The sequence below is a fragment of the Cupressus sempervirens genome, chromosome 10 (assembly GCF_028749045.1).
Source record: "Cupressus sempervirens isolate cs-2001-9-10 chromosome 10, ASM2874904v1, whole genome shotgun sequence".
In the NCBI taxonomy this organism is placed as follows: Eukaryota; Viridiplantae; Streptophyta; class Pinopsida; order Cupressales; family Cupressaceae; genus Cupressus; species Cupressus sempervirens.
Genome location: NC_143127.1, coordinates 332,778,455 through 332,788,331, shown reverse-complemented (window position 1 = coordinate 332,788,331; position 9,877 = coordinate 332,778,455). Strand labels below are relative to the sequence as shown.

General features: G+C 34.3%; 1 long non-coding RNA gene across 1 annotated transcript; it reads left to right on the top strand.

Moving 5' to 3' along the window:
- The first annotated feature begins 1,589 nt into the window (after positions 1-1,589).
- Positions 1,590-9,199, top strand: LOC149533964 (uncharacterized). Its single transcript, XR_016357996.1, has 2 exons — positions 1,590-1,712; positions 8,892-9,199. It is a non-coding gene; the product is annotated as an uncharacterized LOC149533964 (long non-coding RNA).
- The last annotated feature ends 678 nt before the right edge of the window (positions 9,200-9,877 follow it).

The following is a 9,877-nucleotide window of genomic DNA, read 5'->3' as shown; positions in this document are numbered from 1 at the left end:
TTGTAATATTTGTGGCTTCAAAAATCATTATTATAAGACATGTTTGAATAGAGAGTGCAAAAAGATTTTATGTCAAATTTTATAGAAATAGATTGTGGATGGAGCTATGGATCAAATTGGCAAAGAATTACAGGAGTGATCAAAGGCTTATTTAGGTACAAATGTTCAAGTGTAAGAAAGAATGCAGTAGCATTGGGAAACATATTAGAGCAAGGCATCAAAGAGGCAAAAAGTTGTTAGTGAACCCTGTCATCAACATTTGTGACAAATGACGAAAAATTATCAATGGATCTTGTGAAAAGAGGAAATTGTTGGTAAAGGCCGCAACCTTGGAAGACACTATTCATGAAGGCATTAATGGATAAGAAAATTATTGGAAATTAGCTTTTAGCTTTTGGCATCAAGCAAAAGAAAGGATTTGGATTTGTATCCAACAACATTTGAGGTTGAAATTAGGGGGGAGTGTTGGAATGTGTGATTTCCCCTCAAATGAAATCTAAAGGCATAATAGATGATTCTAGAAATTTCAAGAGGATTACTAAATAGGGTTAGGTTATAGAAGACATTTATGTTTAGATAATTTTAGAAAATTCTATTTGTCTTATGTTGGCTAATACCACTTATAGAAACCTAGGACAACTCTGATACACCTTGTGAAAGGTGGATGGACAAAATAAACTAAAATGGAAAAATATTCCATGTGTTGTTACACTAATATATTTCATTAACCCTTTTGTCCATTGAAATAAAAGAGATTAAACACACTTTATCCTTTTTCAACAACTCACTATTGTATCCTTTCAAGATTTATTTATGAACTTCTTCAAAGCTTTTGTCACAAATAAATATTTACCCTTTTTAGAAATTAATACACATGAAACTTCCTTCATTCATTTTCTGCAAACTAGTATAATAACACATCTGAAACAAATCGAGTCACGCATTTTCCTCTTCATAAAATTATAACTATAAAAAACCATTCATTTTCAGCCTTATCTACATTTCCATTTGCTATTGTTACTTCTCAAGACAAAATATTAACAAAGCTTCACACAAGCTCAAATCTTACCAGCATTTTTCAGCCACTGACTTTGTAGTCTTCAACTCTTTAGGATTTGACCCTTGTGCTCTGAAATCTTTATCTTTCCATGATCTTTAACCTTGGGCTTTGATACCACTTTGATGGGTGGGCAGAGACATACAAAAATAAGAACACACAGAATACAATGTGCTACAGCACAATAAAAATATATTGTATTCAATTCACCCTTATAGGCAAGTGTACAATATTCTAAAGAGATCTAACATTAGCGGACAAGACAAAATATCTACGAACTTTTGGAAAATACTACAGCTGACTCAAATTTTTGAAAAATACTTAAGCCAACACAACCTAAACCTAAACCTAATAATCTAAAAACAATTACTATTTTTAATACTACATTTGTTCTTATAGTATATTATCCACACAAGATACGAACCCCAAAAATATTGTAAAATGTGAATTCTTTTTATATGCATTTAAAACCCTTTGGTAGAATTTGGAATTTTTAACTGCACGTAATATTGAGTACTTGGTTCACATTATCATTTTCTACCCTAACTCCATTGTGGCATTCTAATACAATATTCTTATTTATGCTGGTAAAAATCAATAGGAAAGGGAAAGCGAAGAGGTGGATTATTAGTTAACAGAATTGCAGATTCTATTGGTATGTTTCTACATGGCATTTAGTTAGTGTAATATCCCCTCTCACTATATTAGCTAAATTACTTGAATTTCGCACTCTTATGTTATCTAATATAATAGCTTATGATGGAAGGTTGATCGATATTATCTGTGTTGTTTCCTTCTCAAAATTATATTCTTCTAAATATTGGATGACTATATGAATGAGTTGTAGAAGGGTATTAACTTGGTAGCTCTCTAATCCTTACCTAGTATTATAAACTTGTATATATTCTCTTTCTTTGAAGATATAGTGAACAAATAGATAAATCAAATCATTGTTGTTTTTGACCTTTTGAGTATGTACTTCTGTTACCACCTCAGTGTGTACTGAGAGTGATACAATTATATCTACCATCATGTATTCTATTCTATTTATTGTTGATGATATGTCCCACTTTTTGATGTTTCAGTATAAGTATTTTAGGTCAATCCGTGATGATAAAATCTCTCAAGTTTTTTATCTCTACTATTGGATTATATTTTTTTTGTCTTCACTATTTCCTGTAGCCAATATGTTGGACGACGAATCTTTATATTGGTTTATGATAGTAATTATTAGTTTTATCGTAAGCATAACTCTATCTTATCGCTAATGATGATATCCCTATGTTGAGTTATAGCCTTGTGTTGAGATGTTTTCTATGTAAATGATGACTGGGATAAGTATCATGTCAGCGGTTCTATTATGATTCATTTTGACTTTAACCCTCTTCATATACGATGGAAGTTAATTGAATAATCTTTCTAATCTTTGTCGTCAAACCTGTTGATGACCTTCCACTCACAATACATGCTCTATACTCTTCCTTCATTTTATATGTTGCCTGTATCTCTATGTTCATTTATATATTTCGTTGAACATATATCTATTCCTACTTATGACTAAAATATGTGTGTTCTTCTCTCCAGTCAATGTTCTTATCTAGATATGGCTATGGCTTTGAGCGTTTGTAGCTAGTTTACTCATGCAGTTCAATATTGAATGTAACATATGTATTCTTCACAATGTCCACTTCATTTTGGGCTTTTTATTCTCCTTATGCATGACGCCCTTTTCTTTCTCAACATTTTGAGTAGTTGAATGCATGTAGGGAATGAAAGATATATATTTTCCGATACGATTCTAAGTCCTTATTAATGTAATCTCTTGGTATACTTATGACCCTATGTATTGGTAGTTCTTTCTATTGATTTGGGCTCTAAGAATTCTAAAATTTATTATAAGGCAATAGTTTTTGACAACACTATTCTTATCTTTTGCTAATTAGAGTTGTATAAATGCTAATTGTATATCTTCTATATTATATAATTTTTTCTACATTATTGCTAGACTTTTTTTTGATCAATAGATCTTTCCTATTAATTACATATTAAAAATACATATATACAAAAAAGGGGGCCACTATCGACAGACAATCAGATAAGACAACTATCCATCAAAAAATACTTTAATAAAATAAATAAAGCCCTTAGGCTGCAAGCTAGTCGAGGCAAAGTCTTTATTATCGGAATCCCAGAATTTTGTGGGTTTGGTAGATGGTTTAGGAAGAGCCCAACCATCAGCAAAGGTGTTAGTAGCATCATCTGTCACTTTCACTCCCTCTGACTTGCGTAGAGAAATGGCTAAATCCAGGTAAGGGAAACACCATTTAGGGTCTTTGTGTACAGAAGGTCAGTGTGCATCAAGGGTAGCAAGAAGAGCCACTAGGGACCAACCCAAACCCATCCTTTATGGAGGCGAGGCCAAGAAGACTACAACATGGGAGTATGTGAGTGTCGTGTTGAACTATTTTGGCCTCTCCCATTGACTTCAAGGAGCACGATCACCAGAAAAGATATATGGTGGTACACTAGAAGGATCGTACAAGGGGCATTACCCAATGATTAGCAAACTTAATATTGCCAAACTTTGAAAGTATTGTCTGCTGTGATTAACAATTCCTAAAATATTAGTATTGTAGACCTATAGATTTTTCTTCCCCTTTTGTCGGAATGAGTTTGAATGCTGTATAAGATGAAAAGGTTTCCTTTTAGAGACACTTCTCCTTATCGAACAATTAGATAATTCAATATAGCAATAATCAAATAGAGTTGATTTGTTATTTACTACTAGGATGTTATGTTTATCGATCCCCTCAAATTGACACATCAGTTATATATATACTAATTTGTATTGAGTTTGGGGCATCTATAGTTGGATGTTGGAGATTGATTATAGATCTCCATGGTTCAATTTAAAGATTTAGTTATTATTGGTGTAACTATTGGATTCGTTTGATCGAATATTAGTTTGAAGGCACCAATCAGATTTGCAAATTTTTTAAGTCTACTTGTATTAACCAGTGTTTGATAATTTTAACATATTTGTAAAATTTAAAAAATACTATATATTGAAAATCTTATTCACTATGAGGGAAAAGGAAATGAAAAAATAATTTTTGTTTGAAAAAATTCAATAAAATTGTAAAGATACAAACATGACCACTTGTCATTAATTGTCCTGCAGTACTGCAGTATGTCATTAATGTAATTACTGGATACAAATATTAAATTTAATAATAATAATAACCATCGCAATTGAGGAGTTCTTTATATTCTCATTACAGGCATTTGGTCTTTGTCAATGGTGTTTTCAGGGTGACTACCAGCAGAACGAAGCAGTGAAAGGGATAGTGCCATTCTTCTAGTGTTGTTGGATTTGTTGTTGTGGCTCAAACAGTAGAATTTGTGAGTGATAATCGACACTAATGATTTCTCTTGTTCCTTTATAGCTGTGTCTGTTGGAATAAGTCATAGTTTGTTGCACCAAATCTGCTATTCTATTTAACAGTTGACTGTTGCTCCCTATTCTCTAGCCATCAGTTTTGTAGGACTGTAGTTAACTCCACCATAGGTATGCACAATTGAATTTGTCTCCAAACACATGGAAAGGTTGTTAAGTGAAGTGTTAGTGCTATCACATTAGATGATCCGCATGTAAGCTCTAAACAGCTGGAAGTCCTCTATTTATAGAGGTTATGTAATTAGTTGTTTGTGGGCAACTAGATCAATATGAATATTGAAAGTTATATTTTCTTGTGATCTGCTGTCACCGTGTTTTTTCTTTTTAGTTTTAATTTTCAATATGGTATTAGAGCCTAGTTTAGCCAGGTTCAGCTGGAGATTCATTTAGAAGTTCAGCTAGAAATATTGCTAGAGGATTTTGTTGAAGGAAAATATATTGCTGGAAATGTGGTTTTGCAGATTGGAAGATTGCAGTCAAGAATGCTCTAAGAGAGAAGGCTTTATGGAGGTTAATAAATAAAAAAATTGGGGAACCTCACCAAACTGATAGAGAAAAGGAGTTGTGGAAATGCAAGTTGGAGCAAGCTAGAGAAGATATGTTATTGTCAAATGAAAAGAAAGGCTGATCATTGAAGTCAATGTTTGCAATATGAAGATCACAATAGTGATGGTTGTAGCAAGAGGTGTACTATCGGTTGTACCCGACACTTCAAAATTTTTTACTATATTAATGAACCATGTATCTGAAAAATATTCCTAGAGAACTAGCGAGCACAGCGGCTAGGTACCCATGTGACTCAGTAGATGAATTATTTTTCATATGGACTCAATATTAGTATGCTAGAGAAAAGTTTAGAGTTGGTTTATCTATCATTGGATCAATGGTTTTGTGAAGTTTGAAGGGTTTGTGGTAATCCAAAACCATTTGTTTAAGTAAATCTATTGAAGGGTTTGTGGTAATCCGAAACCATTTATTTAGATGAAAAATCTAAAAGTCTTGAAGGGTTTGTGGTAATCCAAAACCATTTGTTTAGGTGAAAAACCTAAAAGTCTTGAAGGGTTTGTGGTAAACCAAAACCACTTGTTTGGGTGAAAGATCCTTAAGCATTTTTTTCCGAAGAGTTTGTGGTAAGCTAAAACCACTTAACAAGAAAAATGAATTTTCCATAGTGATAGTGATAGAGGAAACTAAAAATTTCTATGTTGTAAATGGGTACCTCAAAAGGCTTAATGCTGGGACCTATCATGTTTAAATTTCTTATTGTAATTTTTCCCACTGAAAGAGTCTTTAGTGGTAGAAATTAAGGGAGGGTGTTGGAATAAGTCATAGTTTGTTGCACCAAATCTGCTATTCTGTTTAACAGTTGACTGTTGCTCCCTATTCTCTAGCCATCAGTTTTGTAGGACTGTAGTTAACTCCACCACAGGTATGCACAATTGAATTTGTCTCCAAACACATGGCAAGGTTGTTAAGTGAAGTGTTAGTGCTGTCACATTAGATGATCCACATGTAAGCTCTAAACAGTTGGAAGTCCTCTATTTATAGATGTTCTGTAATTGGTTGTTTGTGGGCAGCTAGATCAATATGAATATTGAAAGTTATATTTTCTTGTGATTTGCTGTCACCATGTTTTTTCTTTTTAGTTTTAATTTTCAATAGTGTCAGCATTTCTTCTCCATTTCAAATTTTCAGAGTATATATTTGTCTTTCCATTGACGCATTAGCCGTTCACGGATGTTGCAGATATTCCTACCCATATCCTTGCAATTGGATAGCTCGATCATTTCTTAAAACTGCAAAAGTGATGGCTTCATATTTGGGGATTTACCATTTGCTTATGCTGATAAAAATGTTTTCTCCTCAACAATTTCTATTTCAAATTTTGTGCTTTTCCAAATACATATGTTGGGGAAATATTAATCAAATCTTCTGCAGGAGCTAGCCATTCCCTCTCCATTTAAGTGCCTGCTATTAGCATTTTTCATGCCTGGAGATATTCTTCTTCCTTCCACGCAATCACGCCATGCTTATCTAGATACAAATAGTATGCGTACATTTGAGCAGCACAATTTGTGGCACCGACTTTTTTGGGATGACTTCTGTGAGAAATATCAATCAAAATCAATCTTAAACTCACAACCCTAACCCTAAAAACTTTTCTCGGCACTTAAAAGTTGCTCGGCACATGAAGGTGCCGAGTGCCAGTTTTACTCGGCACTTGATGGTGCCGAGTGGTAGGTTGCTCGGCACTTGAAGAAAAGTGCTCAGCACAGGAAGGTGCCGAGTGCCAGATTTACTTGGCACTTGCTCGGCACTTGATGGTGCCGAGTGATAGGCAACAGGTGCCAAGTGAACTCGGCACAAAGAGGAGCTCGGTAGCAATAGATGCCGAGTATGCTTGGCTCCAAAAGAAATGCTTGGCAACAATAGATGCCGAGTGAGCTCGGCTCCAACTAAGAAATTATAACTTAAGAGATTTCAACGTGAATGCTTTCACCATTAAAACCAGAGAGCCAAAGCTTTAAGCTTTCAAACAAATTACTCAAATGCAACATACAAGAGAAGATCAATAAATTCAAGTATGCCTACTTTCTTTTCTATTCAACTGAGATTTAAACTATTACAAAATCTGGGAGCATTCGGCTTCAACCAAAAAATCCTAAAAAGTTAAAACTTCAAGCTTTCAATAAACTTTAAACTTTAAACCTTAAACTTAGAGCTCTAATGGCTGCATACAATGGTGCCTGGAGCAATCACTGCTTCTACAGGGCGAATCTAACAATGACAAACTTACAGAGTGAACAAAGGGAAGCACGTGCAACTGCAGGCACTTACTTCTTTCCTTCTTCCTTCTCTGCTCAGCTCTGCAACTTCTCTCTGATCTGCTTGATCTGCACTCTACTAAATGAATGAATGTTGAAACATTCCTTTTGTCACATTGTTCCTTTCCCTCTCCACGTTCAAATTCAAAATCTCACCTACCAAAAATGAATGCCTACTGTTCATGGATGCCTGCGGTGACTTGACAGGGTAGATGGGCGTGGGGCTCAAGGACAATCTACAGGCGTTGACGTTTAATTTCCAACAACTTCCTCTCAGCACTAAGTTGCAGCACAAACAAAACCCCCTTCCCCTATCTGTACAAAATGCCCATTCCATGGGCAGAAGAAGGGTCTATAATGGCCAATTTTTGGTGAGCAATTAAGGCATTTTTATTCTGGTACTGTCCACTCCAGTCGGGGCCTCTACGCGTCAGCCTGCACTAAAACAAAACAAAACGAAACAAAATTTTAGTTTACTTCCCCACCAAAACTCCGAGCCCTACTATCTACCTCAAAATTCATCATTTAAACGCATCTCGAGCATAAAAAATACACTATCTTATCTATAATGGATGTGTCCTGTGTCATATTGCCTACCAAATTTCCAAACTACGTTGAGAAGAAAGATAAAACGGACAAACATTTGGCAGCCAAGGAATTCGCTGATTCAGCATCTCAATTTGTCTCTTTAAGAAGCGTAGGATTGAGTGGGCTGCACAGAAAGCAATCAACTTTCTAATTTCTATTTTAAAATAGAAATAATTTCGTGGTCAAGATATGCTTAGTTGAACTACTAACGTATTCATTTATTATATCCTCTAACCTGATCCAGACAGCATGGATACATGTAATTGCACAATGTATATAATTTAAAAAAACCATATATGCATGCCCTAGCCCATAGTCATATGTTCGTTCTCTTCGCTCCCTTCAACTCCATCTGTTGATTGTGATCCATTCTTTCTACAAATCGTACAACAGTTTGCCAAACAAATAGAATGTAAATCATTTTTATCGACAGTCAGGGGATTTGATTGCACAAAAATAAATATAACTCCACCCTGAATGTCCTGTCCACCCACCCTCAAAATCCATAATTTCTACCACCGAATACACAGATAGTGAAGGTATATGTTGAAACAACATAATCCAATGACACTTATACCTGTCGGTATAACGAAACAATAATTGTATTCGTACCTCCCTTGCTACAGAGATTTTGTAGGTTGATCAATTTTGTTGTAATTTTGCATTAAAAATGGTTACTATAAGACTGAATTTTCTATTATCATGGATTTACCTATGAGCTTCTTCACACTTGCTATGTTAACTTCAAGTCACAGAGACAGACACTTGATGCAGACGATTGCAAGTAGCAAAGTTATTGAACATTTTGTATGTCTCTTTGCAGAGTTAATTATATGGATTTATTATTATCTATTATTATATTTGATCAGATTTGGAGTAGGACATGTCATTATCTTTGAATTAATAGGAAGATATTAGTATGAATTTGTGTTGGTAAAGGCTCTGATTGAGTTCCTTTGTTCAGGTGGTAGAATGCTCTTCTTTAGAGCTCTTTTTTCAAAAGAGCAGTTGCAGAGGTTCGATGGGAACTCAAAGATTTTTGTGACACTAAAAAATGTGGCCTTATAATGTTTGATACCAGGTCACTTAAAATTTCCATTGGACGAACTGCCTATGGCAATCCTTGGAGGTTGTTGGGGGATTACTTGGTAGCCTTTTTAATTACCTTAAGATCTTGACAATTTTAATCCTCATTAAATAGTATGTGATTCTCCTCTTCTTTTATTCTAGTCAAGATGGATAATATGATTTCCAATAAAATCTTTGGGGTCACTGAATCTTGCGCAGAATTTTATTGCTCTACGGATAAAAGCATACAAGTACATAGACAAAAACCCAATGCCCACTATTCAGAAAACTCAAAACACTTGATGTTTGCTTAGAAAGAATATCAAGTGTCCAGCTAAGAATCCATCGAATGGATCTCTCCACAATTTTAATAGAGGTAGACGTTTTCCAAGAGAAGTAACATGTTTAACTGCAAGAAAATGTCTTGCATACAACCAAAAAGATGATTTATTGCAAATCTTTGTGCCCTGAAATAAGACTTCCTATAATTAAAGTGTGTGTTAGTTGGATTTTTTAAATCATGCAACAAAATTGTATTTCCAGCAAGAATTCCTTCATTGTTTCTTCAATTTAACTTGTATTTTGGATTGTAGTATAGAGACCAAAAAACCTTTAAGAAGGTAGAAAACTTAAATGTGATCCCATTTTCATTTCTCAATCAGAAAACACTTCAAATTAGTCTGAAATTTAAAGGAAAACAAAGCTGCTACATAACAACCCAAACTATTTTTAAAAACTTGTGAAGCTTTTTAAAAAAACGTATAAGTTAGAGAATCGGACATATGTATAATGGTGTTTGCAGATGGAAAGTAGGAAGTACTTGCAGAATATGTACTACAATTGCAAATATGAGAGAAGCTTTGAAGAAAATGTGATTTTTAT